The sequence below is a fragment of the Pseudorasbora parva genome, chromosome 14, assembly GCF_024679245.1.
Source record: "Pseudorasbora parva isolate DD20220531a chromosome 14, ASM2467924v1, whole genome shotgun sequence".
NCBI classification, from domain to species: Eukaryota; Metazoa; Chordata; class Actinopteri; order Cypriniformes; family Gobionidae; genus Pseudorasbora; species Pseudorasbora parva.
This window is the reverse complement of record NC_090185.1, coordinates 31,832,764-31,852,827: the sequence shown is the minus strand read 5'-3', so window position 1 is coordinate 31,852,827 and position 20,064 is coordinate 31,832,764. Positions and strand designations below refer to the sequence as shown.

General features: G+C 38.8%; 1 protein-coding gene across 1 annotated transcript in view; it reads right to left on the bottom strand.

Moving 5' to 3' along the window:
• The window catches only part of grip2b (glutamate receptor interacting protein 2b), a 298,092-nt gene that overhangs the window by 243,330 nt on the left and 34,698 nt on the right, over positions 1 to 20,064 (bottom strand). The gene's annotated exons all lie outside the window — the stretch shown is intronic.

Genomic DNA, 20,064 nt, shown 5'->3' with positions numbered 1-20,064 from the left:
AAACGTGAGCGTGTGTTTGTATGTGTGTGTGTGTGTGTATGTATGTGTGTGTGTGTCAAAATCAGTTGGTTATTTTCTTTGTGAATGATTTAATTGAATTTTCTTTCTTTCTTTCTTTTGTTTAAGTATTCCTGAATCCTGTAAGTGGCAATTGTCACCTTTTGAGTGTATCTGTACTATCTGATATCAATTTATTGTACCATCAAGGTTCATTATTTATTTGTGATTGGGAGGGTTAATTTTACATTTATTTATTTTGTTTGATTTGTGGTTTTGGTTGTTTATTTTGAGTGGGGTTAATTTTGGTTGTTTTATTCATTTGTATGAAGGTGATAATTGAGGTTATTGTTTGAGTTGAATTGTTTTGGATTACTTTTCCTCCCTTCACTAATATTGAATTGTCTGGTGTCTTATTGATATTTAAGATATACTCTTATAGGTGACCACTGGATGGTATCGGAATATTATTTTACTTAAAATTATTTGTATTTGTATATTTTCTTTTGAAGTCTTGTCTTTTGTATGATTATTCTTTTAAACTGTTGTGTGTAAATTAAAGATTTGTTGTACACACCTCTGTTTGCTCTTTCCATTTGTTTGGAAAACCTGCAAGAGTGAATATTCGTAATTTATCTGATATCGTAGGTGGCAGTATTGTCCTCCGCTCACAAGTAGTTGGCGGGTTTTGTTGTAAAAACGTAGCAACCCTGTCTGCACGCGTGCTGGAATAAACAAAATTTGTCGGTGTTGTAAAAAAAGAATAATATACACAGTTACTTACCAACATATTCATCCTTTCTGAGAGAAATAGCAAAGGCAAATGCATATACAAACAAGCTCTCCGTTTAGGATTCGAACAAATTCAACCCAAGCCCCTTGGTTTGGTGTCACTGCATTTGTTTCCAGGCGGATTGTTAAATAACGTGACACACACACCTCGCGGACATCCTGTAGAATTCATCCAACCAGATAATGACTTCCAGATAAGTGTGCCATATGCATCAGACGTTCAGCCAACGGTCCGTGGGCATGATGTCTGAAGCTGAGACTAAAGACTCTATAAAGTAGGAATATCTAGCTTACAGAGTAGGGTGGATCCTCTCCCAGGATCTCCATCCAAATTACCCTCTGTTCCTCAACAAGTTGCAAACTCTCGAGGTCTATGTCCATTTTAATGCAAATTCCCATTGTTAGCTCATGTCTAAATTTGTAGGAGGTTTCAGTCTTGGTCTGGTATTTAAAGAAACATTTCTAAGGGTTCAGGGCAATTTGTAGTCAGATAAGCCTCTTCTTAAAAAGAGAAAGAGGAAATATTGGGTCCATCTAATCCTGAGATTGCGTAGAGAGGAAGGAGCATTCCACCTCCTTATCAAGGAGCTTCGGGATTATCCTGAGTGATTCAAAGTTTACTTCAGGATGTCAGTGGCTCCGTTTGATGCTTTGCTAGCGATACTGGATGAAGTGGATCAACTTGTCAGACGCCATTCTGGATTTTGGCGTTAACTTGTACGGTGGCTCTGAATTGTCAAATCACCTCTCAAAATTAGTGTGCTACGGATGCAAGAAAAACATCAAATTTGAACGTTTTGGAGTTATATCGAGCTGAAATGCCTATCATTTATATTTTGCAGCAAATGTTTAGATGTTGTTGGTTTATCTTCATCCCAGTCTTTCAATCTTATAATATCAAAATCCATCATCATTTAGTTTTTTTTAGTAATTACATTTTTAAAACTATTATGATCTAAACAGAGCGCAAAACTAATCATAAATCATTGCAATTTTTATTATTCATACGAATTACAACTGTCTATCGAAGGCATCTTTTTTTTATGGCAACCAACAATTTTGCCAAATTAAGTTTGGTAACACTTTAGGGTCCAATTCTCACTATTAACTTGTTGTTTATTAGCATGCCTATTACTAGGATATTGGCTGTTTATTAGTACTTATAAAGCATATATTAATACCTTATTCTGAATGACCATACTCTACCCTCCCAACTGAACTACTTTACTAACAAATTATAAACAGTAATAAGGAGTTTATTGAGGCAAAAGTTGTAGTTATTAGTGAGTGAGAATTGCACTAAACTATAGTGTGTCCTACATTTTTATTTATTTTTTTCAAATATTGTCATACTGCTTATTAAAGGTCCGGTACATACGTTTTGGAATAAAGCATAAAAATACCACAATATGTTTGCAGATTTTTAGGAATCATGCTGAGTTCACACTCGTTTCTGCTTAAAACAATGCTACAGCCAGTTATTTTACTTTGAAAATTCTCTGTAAGAATGTCTGCTTTTGTTTTGGTCTGGGTTATAACGCATGTTGCCAGTTTACTCAATAGAATTTCCAGACCATGGGTTGCCAGTTGGCGGAAAAAACAGCGTATTGCTGCCATGGAAGCCAGCAAACAAACTGGGTTAGAGATCACAGATTCTACCCGACCTAAAAAGCCTCTGCATTCATAGAGATTTTTACATGCATCCCTATGTAAAATTCATCCCTAGCCTGACGTGGTCATACTCAATTCTAGTCCGAATATGAGTCTGAAACTGCTCCATTGGGCTGTGATTATGGAGCGTGTTTCAACCGAACCAGGAAAGACCTCAATTGGATAGACCTACAACCAATCAGAGCAATGGAGCGACGCATAATGTTAGTCAAACGTCATCAGAACTCAACTGCACTGTGTTGCCAAGTCCGCGGTTTTTCTGAGGGTTGTTTTCCATGTCCGCAGGTTGAAGTGACCTCAATTATGTGATTTATAGACCCAGGAATGCAAATTTTTGCAAGGCAACCTTGCCAAAATAACACACCTTTTACCCCCCAAACGCCCTTTTTCCCAGACAATAAGGAGCATTCATGAAATGTTGGAAGAAAAATCAAGGTAAATACATGTAAAAGGAACGTTTTAATTGTGCGTCATTAATTTTGTGAAATAATGCAAAAAGTGTTAAAATATTATTTAACTGTGTATATTTAGCTGCATTTAATACTAGCCATGAAATTACTATTAGGAAGACAAGAGTTGTCCATTTTATTTATTTAAAAAAAAACATTAACAGTGTAATTTCCATCGCTGGCATTTCCACAACAAAATGCTTATCATACACATTTTTAAGAGAAACACTCTTCTAAAAGTCCATAATAAAATCATGCAAAATATTTTATCATTGCATAATGTGTTCTGTTTTGCATATTTCCTGTAAAAAAAAAAATACAATAGCAAAAACAGAAGAAAAAAAAAGAAAAAAAAAGGTGCAACAGCTCAAACTCATGTGGCCTGTGAGTGGGAACAAATGTACTATCTGTCCGGTTGAGGGTTTTTTAAATGCCATATGTATTCCAGTCAACTGTCCTTCGTATGGATCTGTGTTGGTTTAAGAGCTTTTCCCTGACCTCTAAGATGAACTCCATCATAGCAAAGACGGCGGAACTGGCTTTACTAGAGATTCATGAATTAATCATTGCATTTACATAGAGATATACCAGGGAAGTAAAGTGCTGAAGAGGTGAAGCCGGCTATATTGCAGCCCTGACTAATGATTATCTACATAAAGTCTCGTTCATTTACTGAGATATTCTATACAAGTGCTCCCAGACGTGTAATAATAGACCAGGATGTGGCAGAATCATGACGAAGAAGCCCACAAAAAAAGACTAACTTCAGTGACGTTTCCAGTGAAGCACCTGGATGGAGTCCTGCAGGGTTTGTGCAGTTTGGAGTAGAGATTTTGCCAAAATTCGACCAGGACATAGAAGGTTATTGAGGTTCCCTCTTTTTGAGGGACTTCAGAATGTCTGAAATCCTTAAAGCCAGTGGTCAGACTGATAAATTATTGTGGAAAGGTAAAGTTTGAAGGGATTAATTTTACAAGTAAGCAAGCAATTATTAAAGGGATAGTTTACCCAAAAATTAAAGTTTCTCCAGGGTAAGTCATCCTAGGTGTATATAACTTTCTTTTTTCAGACAAATACAATCCAAGTTATATTAATAAATGTCCTGACTCTTCCAAACTTTATAATGGCAGTGAATGGGAGCCCAAAAAAGTGCATCCATCCATTATAAAAGTAATCCACACAGCTCCGAGGGAGTTGCTCAAGGCCTTCTGGAGCAAAGCGATGTGTTTTTGTAATTAAAATGTCCATATTTAACACCTTCTAAAGTAAAATATCTAGCTTCAGACAGACTGCCATCCGTAACTTACGGAAAAAAAACTTAACTGGCACAACGATGACGTCAGACGTAGGTGGAAGGCGGTCTGTCTGAAGCTAAATATTTTACTTTATAAAGTGTTACACAAACCCATCCATTCACTTCAGAAGGCTTTTATTAACCAAGGATCATATTTTCACGTGGAGGCTGGCCAGTCAGGGTGCCCATGCTGACCCCTGTCCACTGCCGAAAGTGCCAACAGGCACGTGAGCATCAGAACTGGACCATGGAGCAATAGAAGATGGTGGCCTGGTCTGATGAATCACGTTTTCACGTGAATGGCCGGGCGCGTTCCTTTGTTTGAGGAATACATGGCACCAGGATGCACTATGGGAAGAAGGCAAGCCTGCGGAGGCAGTGTGATGCTTTGGGCAATGTTCTGCTGGGAAACCTTGGGTCCTGCCATCCATGTGGATTACATTGACACATACCACCTACCTAAGCATTGTTGCAGACCATGTACACCCTTTGATGGAAACGGTATTCACTGGTGGCTGTGTCTCTTCCAGCAGGATAATGCTCCTGCCACAAAGCAAAAATGCTTCAGGAACGGTTTGAGGAGCACAACGAATTTGAGGTGTCGACTTGGCCTCCAAATTCCCCAGATCTCAATCCAGTCGAGCATCTGTGGGATGTGCTGAACAAACAAGTCTGATCCATGGAGGCCCCCACCTCGCAACTTACAGGACTTAAAGGATCTGCTGCTAGCATCTTGGTGCCAGATACCACAGCACACCTTCAGGGGTCTAGTGGAGTCCATGCCTCGACAGGTCCGGGCTGCTTCGGCAGCAAAAGGGGAACCAACACAATATGAGGTCATGTTGGTTATGATGGTCATAATGTTATGCCTGATCGGAGTAAATCAAAACCTAATGTTAGTGATTGAAACTTCGACCCAGGAAGTGCTATAGGACTGTGAAGCTTTGGGGGTGTTGGTGAACTTGATTTGCTCCATGTGTGTTTTGATCGTTCTGAATCCGCTCTGGATGCAGTCTTTGACAAAAATGCGATTTTCTCAGCTTTTTGCTCAAAATGTTGCTTTTTAATAAAACGTACCCATAGTCAAGTGTTGAGGGGGGGAAAAGAGTGATTTAAAGGGTTATTTCACCCAAAAATGGCATTTCTATCATTAATTACACACCCTCGGCCTTGTCATTCCAAAAAAGCAACTTCAGAAAGCATCTTCAGAACACAAATAAAGATATTTCTAATGAAATCCGAAAGCTCTCTGACACTTTCAAGCTCCAGAAAGGTAGGGAAGACACTGCTAAAATAGTTCATGTGACTACAGTGGTTCAACCTTAATGTTATGAAGGGACGAGAATACTTTTTTGTATGCAAAAGTAACGACTTTATTCAACAATTTCTTCTAGGCTGTGTCACTGCCATATGAAAATTATAAAACTAAAGTAAAAGTTTTCCACAAATCATATTTACTGAAAGCAACTCTATATACTCTTTGATCAGGATGCAAATCAGCTTTCCATGGTTTATTCGATCAAAAATGCCCACTTACCAAATGTATTAAGCTGACGTTGTTGTCACTGTTTAAGATGAGACAAGTTGTATCTTTTCAAGGGCGCGCGGGACATGAGAAGGATTAAGGCTGACTACAGTTTTCAACGATGCCCGCTGGCAAACTTCTGACAGGATCACATAAAAACAAACAAAATTATTGACTGCAAAGTCCAGTTGAAGGGCGAGTTTTTTTCAGATGAAAAAGACATTTACTGATACAACATAATCGCTAACAAAGACAAATAGCTATTATAAAGGCTTTTAAAATGAAATGGGCCACAACAAACCCTTTGTTACCAAACAAATCACATAAATTCTGTAGAGGCCCTTTGTAGCCGACAGACTCTTTCAGCTTTTCAGTAATCTATCAAAGATATCTGACAGACACAGAAACCAGAGAAGCATTAGATGAGAGCGCACATAAAGAAAAGGAGAAAAAAAGTCCTAAAATGTTTCTCAATCAAGAGCGCTCGTTTTCATATGCGCACAGCGCCACCTTGTGGTCAGCAACTTCTAATGCACTGGGAAATGCTCCTCAACTTTAAACAGCCAGGGGTAAAATATATATTTTTTATATTGTAATAATTTCACATTGTAATGGCATCTTTTTATGTTTTTAAGGCCAGTATAAATGATACTAATGTTGCTACTGATGTCTCTGTGAAAATTAATTAGTTTTAACCATTAATGATAGGCATTCATTACAACATTACAGTATAATTGAAAGCTATATTAATTTTAACATCTATTAGGCTTTAAAAAATATATATTTTAAAATTAAGAGAACTAAATTAAGAGAAAAATCTTCACATAAACTCATTATAATAAATGTCACTTTTACTATGATGCCCTTCCTACCTGTCTAACAGGAAATATACAGAAACTGAATAAAGTTATCAAAAAGTCTGCACTGCATAAATAATCCATCAAATTTAGATGAATCTTTATTAAACCTACAAGTTTCTGTCACCTTTGTTCTTTGATTAACATTAATTACTGACATCACAGCAACTGGTTTATTAGGCTGCTCTCACTTTAAGACCTGCCGCCGAACATGCGGATCTGCTGTCGTCAGATCTTTAAGTTAATTTAAGACGTTATTTAACTTATTTAGGACTGCTCATGTGAGGATACTCGACAAAACTGACATTTTGGCATAATTCTGTGTTATTTTTCAAGCAGCGCATGTCATTCACAGACAGCACGTTGTCTTTTGTCTTACATTAAACTGAAAGAAACACATAAACACAAAATGTAACTGTATGTTAAATGCGATTTGATGTTATTTCACATATACTTCTTGTTTTTAATTGTATAGTATTCAAAATAATATAGATGAATAATAATACTGTACCTCAGTGAGCCACAGTTGATTTTAGGGAGCCCAATGTACAGCAGAATAAATGTGACAAACAGGCCCTGTGATGGAATCCCTCAGCTGTTTCAATCAAAGAGCTTGTTTTCTGATTGTATCCATCAAAAGTAATGCAAATGATTGCTGGGGTTTGTAATTGAGATGAACGCATGTGTCCTGCACGCAGATGTGTTTGGTGATTCATTACACTGATGAGGACACTGTGCAAACTAATTGGAAAGAGATTTGATCTAACGCAGAAGCTTTTTGGCACCTTATGTTCTTTCCTAAAATTCAACAGCACACCATAACTTAAAAGGATAGTTCACCAAAAAAATGAATTCTCTCATCATTTACTTACCTTCATGTTGTTCCAAACCTGTATATGTTTCTTTGTTCTGCTGAACTAAAAAGAAGATATTTTGAGGAATGTTTGTAACAAATCAGGTGGAGCAACCACTGACTACAATAGTAGTAAATTATAGAGTAAAATATTTACAAAAAGGTAAAAATATTTTACTTTAGAAGACAGGACATCCAGGCTATTCCACCATATTGTGTGTTGCAGTTTAGCCCATTACTAAGTAATAGGAGTTAATCGTTGTAATGTCTAGTGTTTTGGTTTGTCCAGCGATAACTGTTCACATCCAGAGTCCAGTGACGTCTCCTGTCCACGTGTAGAGATGCCTCCACAACCAATTCTAGGGTTATAAAGAATGGGGTGAAAAGCGAAAAACAACAAGGATGGATCCATCATGCCTTGTTATCACTGTGCAGGCTGGTGGTGGTGGTGTAATGGTGTGGGGGATGTTTTCTTGACACACTTTAGGCCCCTTAGTGCTAATTGGGCATCGTTTAAATGCCACGGCCTACCTGAGCATTGTTTCTGACCATGTCCATCCCTTTATGACCACCATGTGCTTATCCTCTGATAAGACTGAACTTCCAGCAGGATAATGCACCATGTCAAAAAGCTTGAATCATTTCAAATTGGTTTCTTGAACATGACAATGAGTTGACTGTACAAAAATGGCCCCCACAGTCACCAGATCTCAACCCAATAGAGCATCTTTGGGATGTGATGGAACGGGAGCTTCGTGCCCTGGATGTGCATCCCACAAATCTCCATCAACTGCAAGATGCTGTCCTACCAATATGGGCAAAATTTCTATAGAATGCTTTCAGCAGCTTGTTGAATCAATGCCTCTTTAATTAAGGCAGTTCTGAAGGCGAAAGGGGTCAAACACAGTATTAGTATGGTGTTCCTAATAATCCTTTAGGTGAGTGTATATCTGTAGTCTATGGTTGGATCTAAGATTTCGAAGTATTAAAAAAATAATGTTGTTTCATCATGTTCTAATAACAAAGAAAAAGCGTTTTTAAAAAGACCTTCTAAACATTTAGAAATAACATTTGGGAACCTTAGCAAAATGTTCTTAGTACATATTTTTGTTAGCTGGGAAAGTGATAAGATTATAAATAGATAATAATGCTTGAAACAGGCACTGCAACGCCAAACAAAACTGAAGCCGCAAGTAAAGCAGAAACAAAACTATGAAAGAGTGGAAAACAAACACGCTGAGGCGATCTGAGCAGCTGGTAGACACTGCAGTGACTGTACTGTATGAGCAGTGAAGTGTGCAGTAATCTGTGTTTCTCTCTCTCCCGCTAAGGAAGAAACTCATCAAAGTGGAGATTAGCCGCGCGGCCGTGATTATTTTCGGGTGCTGTAATGTAACGGTTCAAAGGTGCCATTAATCTTAGCGTTCAGATGCACATCTCATTCGGTGGAGTCTCCTTGATTCGCTCACAAAGGGTGAATGCAGCAATTTCTGAATTGCTTTCGTGCATCTAAGCAGACTAATCTAACCTTCTACGTAACCTCCATACTAACTTGTGCATAGATTTATTATCATTTGAAATCACAGCCTTCAATGTCAAACGTAACGTAACAGCTCCCCCTGTAGGCCAAAGGGGGGTGGTGCCTCAGTGGACCGTCAGGGTCTCCCAATCATTACACAATCGGCCTCCAGGGGACATCTGAACTTACAAAGGCCCCAAATCAGCCTGTTGACGTCATTTTATCGGTCAGATCTCTGTTATTCAGAACAGAAAGTCTCCTAATGAAGCGTGTCATAAGCAGATATGGGAACAGGCTATAAATGAGCTATATTTCAAGGATCATTCATATATGGAATCAGTCATGGAACACATTGTATATTAGAAAGACAGACAGACAGACAGACAGACAGACAGACAGACAGACAGACAGACAGACCAAAACTGCAAAAATAATGACAGTAAACAGTTCTCTGTGTTGGTGACATGTGCAATGCAAAACTGACACTCTTGCTAATAACCCTACATGCTAAATCCACACTATAATCACCACTGAAAATATCCCACTCTCTACCACTGCCACATCATGCTAAATAAGTTGAGCTTAAAAAAAAATCTGTGCCCAAGCACCAGCCTCCTCCTAGGTATTGTTGAGATATTTCCAAGTCTAATCCTTAAGGCAGAATGCATTATGCTTAGCGGGGAGCAGTGAGCGTCTGTGATAAGCGCTCGCCACCTCAAAGACACAAAGTAAAATATGCCAATAGAAGCCTGACTGCAGGGTTAAGGGTATTAGCAGACCTACAAAGGAGACATTTCACATAAAAATACAAGCAATTTTGGTTATTTCAGTCTTAAGGGAGGAATTCAGCACCTACCCAGCTAACTGGGAACATTCTCAAAACTTGAACTAACGTTCTGGCAAGATTCTGTCATCTTATGAACAAACATTCTTCCAGTAACATTAAAAAATATAGCTGCGAGCAGCCATTAGCGGGGCCAAGCGCAAAGAAAGCAATAAGACATACCAACATAGCTCGGCATGTCAAACCAACTTAAACAGCAATCAAAGGCATTTTAAAATGATTTTAGACAAAATAGCTTAAAAATCATGATTTAATGCTTTATCACTTTTGACCAATAGGTGGCGCAGTTACGAAACTGATGTGGTTTGGTCAGAGTGAGGTGACAATGACACTAGCAAATTTTGGTGTCATAATGTCAAAGCAGTGCAGAGATACAGCCTCAATACCAAGTTGCGTAATGATACGGCAATGCGTTTTTATAATATAGCATGTTTTGACTAAATTCAAAATGGCCAACTCCCAAAATGGTTGGTATGGGAAAATTGGCTATGCTTTGGCTCGGCATGATGCCACGAATCTAAAGAGACCAGTTTTGTGATTTTTGGATAAAGCATTGTGAAGTTATCATCAAAAAAGTCACATTTTTGTATCTCTGGACCACTAGGTGGCACTGCGCCGAAACTCTGCAGGCAGTCTTAAGTCATGGTTGGCATAACACATACTAAGTTTGGTTAGAATATGCTAAAGCATTGCAGAGATATAGCCTAATTTCATTTTTGTGTGAAGTTTGTCGAATTCATTTGCGTGTTATTCGAAAAACATTTGACTAATCATCTAGATTCTAATATTGTTTTGTCAGCATAGTCTGAAGATGATCTGGTTTAATTTTCATGAGAATTGGGGCTATGGCCTAGGAGGAGTTCGAAAAAGTAGGTTTTTAAAGGAAATCAAAACGGCGAACATAAAGTTTGGCCAAATATGGCAAAATTGGTATCTGTGTTATTGGCATGACTCAAGGAATCTATTGTACCACTTTTATGATGATAGTCAAATTAAATAATAAGTTATTAGCATTTTTGGAAAATTAATTATAACTTTTTTCCACAAGGTGGCGCTGCCCTGAAACTTTTTGAGTACCTTCAGGGCTTGGTGCCGAAGACACATACCAAGTTTCGTAATGATACGCCAATGCCTTCGTAAAATATAGCGTGTGGTTAACAACGGTGTGGTTAATGTTTGGACTGTCTTCTATCTTTGTGCCAAAGCTCATAACTTTTTACCAAGCGGTTCTATGGGCTGCCATAGACTTGCGGCGGAATAATAAGAAGAAGAAATCTAACGGTTTCAATAGGTGCCTCCGCACCTTCGGTGCTTGGCCCCTAAAAAATGTTTGTTCTAAGTTATCTGGTCTTTAATAATCTCAAAACGTTTGAGTTTACTAGTTTCAGAGTGCTCAGAGATCATTCAAAAGTAAAGTTCACATACTGTTTAAATGATAACCAAGAAAACATAAAAAAAAAAAACGAACTTTTGGAACATTCAGAAACCATTCAGAAATAACGTTTTCTTAACATGATGGTAAAAACGTTCTTAGAACATGCTTTTAATAACTGGCTGACTACACTCTTTTAGGGGTACAACAGGTACTCATATGAACCTTTTAGGTATAACAAAAAAGGGGGCTGCCCCAGTGACAAGCTGAGATTCTGAGTGTTCATACAGACAGGAAAAAAAGAAAAAGTAATTGAAAAGACGTTATGAACACTTTCACCTTTTAAACAGATCTGACGGCCATTCACACAATGTGTTCTTTGCTGTTAAAAACATAAAACACAAGTAATAGAAAGAAATAAACGCAAGGTCTAGAGACGTGGGGTTTTTTTTCAGAGGTGTAAAGAGTTCCTGAAAACCATATTGAAGACAAGTGACAAGTTGTTCCATGACAAGTTACAAGTCACCAATTCCAATGAGATTTGAGTAAAAGTCAAGCTCAAAAACCCACTAGTCTTTAACACCCAAGAGACATGCCAGTCAAAAAACAAGAAATGGATGATTTGTTAGGAGAGCCGTCACATCAAAATAAAACTGAACACCTCAAAGTTGTAGTAAATCAAGGTTGACACAACAGCCTCTTAAACGTCTACAGATGCTCAAGTGTCAGTTAAGCTCAAGTGCACAAAAAAGGGCATAAGTAAACTAATATCCTTCAAAAGAGTTTTTTTTTATATATATAACAGATAAATAAAATAATGTTAAAGAGATAGTTCACCCAAAAATAAAAATTAACCAATGATTTACTCACCCTCACGCCATTCTAGGTGTATATGACGTCTTCTTTCAGACGAATACAGTCAGAGTTATATTTTTTATAAAAATGTCCTTGCTAGTCCAAGCTTTATAATGGGAGTGAATGGCTGAGTCCATAAAAGTGCATCCATCCATCATAAAAGTGCTCCACACGGCTCCGGGGGGGGTTAATAAAGGCCTTCTGAAGCGAAGCAATGAAACCTTAGTTAATCTCTAACTTCCGCTAACTGTAACACGCGTGTTCATGAGAGACTGCCATTCCAGCGTATCACGCAGGCGTAGTGTAAGTTTCGGTGATGACCGTAGAAGCGGAGAGGATAGAGAAAAACAAAACATGGTTCTCGTGAGAACTAGCATATTGTCACCGGAGCGTCCTACGTCATACGCTGGAACGCCAGTCTACCGTGAACGCGCGTACGACGGTTAGCATCATAGCATAAACATGATCACTTTTACAAGCTAGCGAGACAGTGACTTTATTTTCAATTCTATCGTGCACATCTGCTAACCTGTCCAAATTTAATAGTACATGAAATGTTGGTCACCTCTTGAATCAAAACTGAGGTTTTGCGACTTTTAGTCCATTAGCTTTGAAGCTAAGTGTTCTCCTAAGCATTGACAAAATATGCTATTGTTAAAAGTAAATATGTCTTTCTCTTCCAAGAAATTTGATTAAGAATAGATGCCTCCTCTTGTTCATAGGAATGGATACAAATTATTGATTTTTAGATAGCTAATGTTAATAGCCAATCCCCCTCATAACACTTAGCAATAGCAGCTATCATGGTTTTGTCAGGCTATAAGATTTAAGCTAAATGCTATGCACTCCAGCAAAGGAAATAAAATTACCTTCCTCCTTTTTCTAAAATAAAAATAAAAGTTGATACTTCATTAGAAATATAGCAATTTTCATTCAAAGGCACCTGAAAATAAAAAGATTGTGTCATACCTGTGCCACAGCGATTAGCAAACATGCTACAGAGACGCATTTAGCTATACAATGTAAAATGTAAAAATGCAGCAAGTAGTGTGATGGGTAGGTTTAGGGGTAGGGTTAGTGTAAGGGGACAGAATATACAGTTTGTACAGTATACTGTAAAAACCATTACGCCTATAGGAGAGTCCCAACAAAGAGCGAGCCTGACTTGTGTGGTGTGTGTGTAATTCTAAAGCAACCCTTCGAAGCAATAGCTGTAGGGAAAAATCTGATACGGGCAACTATACAGCACAGAAACCGAGTTTGAGTGTTTGAGTGTGAAACCCAGGCTGATGTCTTCAGCAGATATGACATGGCTGCTTGTCCAAACACTTTAATATCTTCTTGAACAAGGTGGATTCTGACAAGCAGCGGTAAGCCGACCTCAGTAAACATTAATGTATGGAGAGAGAAAAACTCTTCAGTAGATGCAGATAAAATGAAACAAAACATCTTGAAATATTTGTACTGTATCCATTTGAATGCATTTGTTGTGATTGGTCCTGGAGGGCAAAAGTTGTTTTCATTTAAATGACAGCACTGCTGAACAATAATATTTAATATAATGTAGACCGAGTGTGTTTGTTCCCGGCTGAACAATTCCACATCGAGCAGCATTTCATTTCACAAACTGAAAGCGCATGCAGTGAATGGGCTGTAGGGATTACCCAGACATCCTCTCCGTGCGCAAAAATAGCAGTCTAAACCTGCAAGCTGGGAAAGATTGAGGAGAGTTCAGTCAAATGTGTAGAGCTGGACTAAACCAGATGATGTCCAGCGAGACACAGTTTACATCTGAATCAGAGATTTGCAGTTGTCTAGTTTTAGTGTCCATAATTAGTTTTCCGATTAAGCATTGTGTAGTAACACCAGGTAATGGTTTCGATTTTGACAATTATGTGTTTATTGAACTATATAGTTAGTTGCTGAGCATAAATGTGTGTGGGTCCATATTTTTGTCCAGATCTATTAAAGAATATATCAGTACATTAAAAAATGCCATTCATGCATTCAGTGACTTGAAAACCATTACATTTGGACCATAAACAGATGGGTGGGTGGGGTGATGGATGGATGGATGGATGGATGGATGGATGGATGGATGGATGTTGGTTGGATGGGTGGATGGATGGATGTTGGTTGGATGGGTGGATGGATGGATGGATGGATGGATGGATGGATGGATGGATGGATGGATGGATGGATGGAACAGTGGATGTCGGATGGATGGATGGATGGATGGATGGATGGATGGATGATGGATGGATGGGTGTTGGTTGGATGGGTGTTGGGTGGATGGATGGATGGATGGGTGTTGGATGGATGGATGGATGGATGGATGGATGGATGGATGGATGGGTGTTGGTTGGATTGGTGGGTGGATGGATGGATGGATGGATGGATGGATGGATGGATGGATGGATGGGTGTTGGTTGGATTGGTGGGTGGGTGGATGGATGCTGGTTTGATGGATGGATGGACAGATGGATGAATTGATTGATGGAACAATGGGTGAATGGATGGATGGATGGATGGATGGATGGATGGATGGATGGATGGATGGATGGATGGACGGAGGTTGGTTAGATGGATAGAATGGTGAATGGATGGATGAAATAATGGATGGATGGAATAGTGAATGATGGTTGGATTAATGGATAGAATGATGGATGGATGGATGGATGGATGGATGGATGGATGGATGGATGGATGGATGGATGGATGGATGGATGGAATGGTGAATGTTGGTTGGTTGGTTGATTGGATGGATGGATGGAAGGATGGATGGAAAAGCAATTGATACATACAGTGACTTGGATGGATGGATGGATGGATGGATGGATGGACAGATAGATAGATAGATAGAAAAGCAATTGATAAATACAGTGACTTGGACGGACGGACGGACGGACGGACGGACGGACGGACGGACGGACGGACGGACGGACGGACGGACGGACGGACGGACGGACGGACGGACGGACAGACAGACAGACAGATAGATAGATAGATAGATAGATAGATAGATAGATAGATAGATAGATAGATAGATAGATAGATAGATAGATAGATAGATAGATAGATAGATAGATAGATAGATAGAAAAGCAATTGATACATACAGTGACTACAGTGATGGATGGATGGATGGATGGATGGATGGATGGATGGAAAAGCAAGTCATAGTGACTTAAAGACCATTAAAAATGTCAGGGTGATAATTGATATCATAATGAAGAAAATCAATCAAATTAAACAAAATAAATCCTTATTGTATAGTTTGACAGTGTTGTATTATTATTACTCAGAAAGAAATGCTGATATTTTGTTCAAATATTATAAATATAGCAAAACCATGTTGTGAAACCAACATGAAGAAACATGCAGGAAAATCTAAAATAGGAAATGATATCAAAGTAACATATTGCTGCCTTTTTATAACAAGGCATAATTGTAAAATATGTGCTCTCCAAAAAAATGAGGGGTGAGATTGAGAAATAAACCAGATCCAAACCCTTCTACTCGATGGTACTGGAAATCTATATAATGCTTCCTAAGTCTTTCATTTCTCCAACACTGGTGAATGAGATGTTCCTGACCCTATCATTTCCATGTTCCACTTTATTCAGGACAAATACAGACCAACTACCTGCCACAATATAACAGAGTCCATGTGGCAGTGTTTGGGAAGCTTTCATTGATTAAACCATTCAAGAAACAAGAGAGGGGAAAAGAAGAGTGAAAAGGGGTTGAAGATTGGTTTGACAGATTTAAGGCTGATGGGAAATCCAATCTACAGCCATAACGTCCTCAAGGGGACAGACAACTACTAGAGGACATCAGTGTCCACAATCAGAGATATCCAAGCTCATGCAATCTGTGGGAAATAACCCAGACCCCAGAAAGATCAGCTCCGTTTTAAGATTTCTGGAAGAATGTTAAAAAATTGGTGAATATAAAATATAAATGTTGTTACACCCCGTAGAACATGTACAAGTGGAAGGAAAATTGATTTAATAATGCAATGTATGTTGGGAAAAATACCATCAGCAGTTCATTAACATCAAATTAAATCATTCCATTCATCAAACGCCATCATTTATAATCACACATTTTTAAGCCTCGCTGCTTCAAAGTATTTTTTTTTTTTTATGATTGCTTAATCACAATTTAAAAAACAAGGCTCATTTTGTCAAAACACTCCTGGTTCATAGGTGTGGTATTATGGAAAGCAGTGCCTTGAAATGGCAAAGAAGTGACATCATGTTAGATTTGTCTAATGTAGGGTTAGGGAAGTGTGTGTAGTTTTTTGCAAAAAGTGTGAAGCTGAAAATGTTCTTATAGTTGTGCAGATCTGGGGGGGTTTTCGGAGGTTTTGCTCCTTGACTGTCAGGTTTCACTATTGGTGGGTGGGTTGTTGGTTGGTTGGTTGGTTGGTTGGTTGGTTGGTGGGTGGGTTGGTTGATGGAGTGGTTGATTGGTGGGTGGGTCGGTGGGTTGGTTGGATTGGTTGGTTGGTTGGTTGGTTGGTTGGTTGGGTTGGGTTGGGTTGGTTGGTTGGTTGGTTTGTTGATTGGTTGGTTGGTGGGTGGGTTGGTTGATGGGTTGGTTGATTGGTGGGTGGGTCGGTGGGTGGGTTGGTTTGGTTGGGTGGTTGGTTGGTTGGTTGGTTGGTATGTGGGTTGGTTGGTTGGTTGGTTTGTTGGTTGGTTGGTTGGTTAGTGGGTGGGTTGGTTGGTTGGTTGGTTGGTTGGTTGGTGGGTGGGTTGATTGGTTGGTTGGTTGGTGGGTGGGTGGGTGGGTGGGTGGGTTGGTTGATTAGTTGATTGGTTTTGGGTTGGTTTGGTTGGTTGGTTGGTTGGTTGGTTGGTTGGTTGGTTGGTTGGTTAGTGTGTGTGTGGGTTGGTTGGTTGGTTGGTTAGTGGGTGGGTTGGTTGGTTGGTTGGTGGGTGGGAGGGTTGGTTGGTTGGTTGGTTGGTTGGTTGGTTGGTTGGTTGGTTGGTTTGGTTGGTTGATTGGTTGGTTGGTGGGTTGGTTGGTTGGTTGGTTTTGTGGGTGGGTTGGTAGATTGGTGGGCTGGGCTGGGTTGGTTTGTTTGTTTGTTTGTTTGTTTGGTCGGTCGGTCGATCGGTTGGTGGGTTGGTTGGTTGGTGGGTGGATGGGTGAGTGAGTGAGTGGGTGGGTTGGTTTGGATGGTTGGTTGGTTGGTTGGTTGGTTGGTTGGTGTGTTGGGTTGGTTGGTTTGATTAGTTGGTTGGTGGGTGGGTGGGTGGGAGGTTGGGTGGGTGGGTGGGTGGGTGGGTTGGTTGGTTGGTTGGTTGTTTTGGTTGGCTGGTTGGTTGGTTGGTTGGTTGGGTTGGTTGGTTGGTTGGTGGGTTGGGTTGGGTTGGTTGGTTTGATTGGTTGGTTGGTTGGTTGGTTGGTTGGTGGGTTGGCTTGGGTTGGTTAGTTTGGGTGGTGGGTGGGTGGGTTATTTGGTGGGTTTGTGGGTTGGTTGGTTGGTTGGTTGGTTGGTTGGTTGGTTGGTTGGTTGGTTGAATGGATGGATTTGGATATTGTTGGATTTTTTCTTTGGGGCATAAAGTCAAAGAAATGTCAGGGGGTTTCGCCTGTTCTAATATTAAAATAGATGAATAACCCTTAAAAGAATTACACAATCAACAAAATATAGGCTAGTATAACAATTTTGTGATAATATTATAAATATTTGTCATGTCAGACTACAAATCAGAGTCATGTGGTGGAACCAATATGTAAAAAACAAACAAACGATGGATGGATGGATGGATGGATGGATGGATGGATGGATGGATGGATGGATGGATGGATGGATGGATGGACGGTGGGTGGGTGGGTGGATTGGTTGGTTGGTTGGATGGATGGATGGATGAATGGATTGTTGGATGGAAAAAAGTATTATTAAATTATTGATATAATATAAAATAGTATAAAATCTAATTAGTTTCAAGTATTATAATTAGGGTTTGGAAGAGAGCTATTATCTATCCAGTTGTCGTATATGCTGCGTGTATTCTGAATGTCAAGTACACATGCATGTCCTGAACTGTTTCCCAGCAGGGTCAGTGACGCGATGACTGTAAGCTCTTCTGGCAGGGAAATGAACGGACGGCATCTCGCAAGGAAAGATTAAGTTGTGCTCAGGGGTTGTTGAGTAATAGGACAGTGGGGTGAGACAGTGATCCTGAGCAACATTCATAGGGCATGGATTCAGGATTCAGGACAGAAGCAAAAGCTCCATGCCCAAAGTCATTTTGTTCATTAGCATAGATTTTCCACACAGACATTTGCTTCTGTTTGATCTGAGAACATGGCTAATGTTTATGTTAATTAACTGATTTTAGAACCTAAAACCTCAGAAATGAGTCACTGCTTTTAAATGAGAACCAGCCAATCAGATCTATGACTGTAATTATGTATCAATTATATATAAGTATTCTTTTTCATTAAGCCTTGATTTATTGTGAATTATTCATTTGTGTGTTGTTGTAATGATGTCACACTACATGAGCATTTTTGTATCTGTAATTAATATGAATACATTTTAAAATGTTAACGCAGAAACGTTTCTAAAATCCTTTCATATAAACTAAAATACATTCCTTTAAATATTTACACGTTTCAGCTGAGGCCAAAAAACACATAATGCTGAATATGACTGCACTGTGTAAATCACAGCTGGAGTGGGAGAGAGAAAATTGCTTTTATTGCCTTTCCAAATTATGCAAACGATTAGTTGGATAAAATAATTGTGAGGCCCAGCAAACTGGCAAACAGACACTTGGCTGTCGCTCGGCAGAGGAAATAACATCAGGAGGGAAACACCGGCTGAAATATTAATATAATTTAAAGCTATAACTGACTGAGAAGAAAAACAGCCCGTAATATGGCAATATGTTCACATGATGCCAGCAAACTAATGTAGATAAAACAGGAAAGATGCTAATAGAGTACATTTATTCTATACTTGTATTATTATGATATATATTGTATTATAATTTGTTATATATATTTTATAATTGGCTATTAAGGTTAATTGAATTTATAAATGTTTCGCCAATCGTTATTACACCTTCGGGTCTTTAATCTGATCAATATCTAACACAGATGGATCTCTACTCAATTATATAAAACTCCTGATATTGGAGTAACAATTACAGAAGAATAAAATAAAGCATATTTTGTACCTTTTAAACCTCAGAATGATTTGGTTTGAGCAGATGTTTTATACCATCATCACTGTCCTCATTTCCCAGTACATTCAGCATCTGCCTCATATTCACCATCTCAAACACATTATCAAAACTATAATTTTCAACATCTTCAAAATCAATATTTTATTCGCTGACAGCTTCACCAGATCCACCATCAAGTGACAGTGACAGTAATATCTGATAGCGTTCAGTTGCTCTGCATTAAATCACTGAGCCATTTTGAGTTGCTGATGATTCTTCCTATTCTGTTGTTTTCTGCCTGCGGTGACTATGAGTGAAACGTCACTTCATCATTGTGTATTAGACATTGCCACCTTGTGGAATAAAGGTGAACTGCACTTATTCAGGCATCAAAGATTTAATTATTGTTGTGCAGAAAAATAATACTTACACTTTACACACTTTACACCTCGGGTCATTAGCGACCCTATACAATGTTTTACAAAAAATTAATGGAAAACTTTTTTCTTGTTATATTGTTTATAATTAATTGATTGAGGAATACTGAGAAGGTTGATGTCTAACTTAAAAAAAAAAATGAACAAGTTGGAGACCCGAGGTTTTGAGCATTTAAGGGCATTTAAATTATAATTAAAATGTCAATAAAATCAAAATATTAATAATAAACTGTAATTTGTCTAAATGATACGAAGGGTACCTTTACACAACCTCGATGCACTAAAAACTGAAAAAAATTTCCCTCTCGTTTTCCATGTACAGACGACAACATTGTCAAAATGATCCCCGTTCACATGGATACGCAAAAACATCTAAAAACGCTGTTTTATTCATGCCAGGCCAGTAGGTG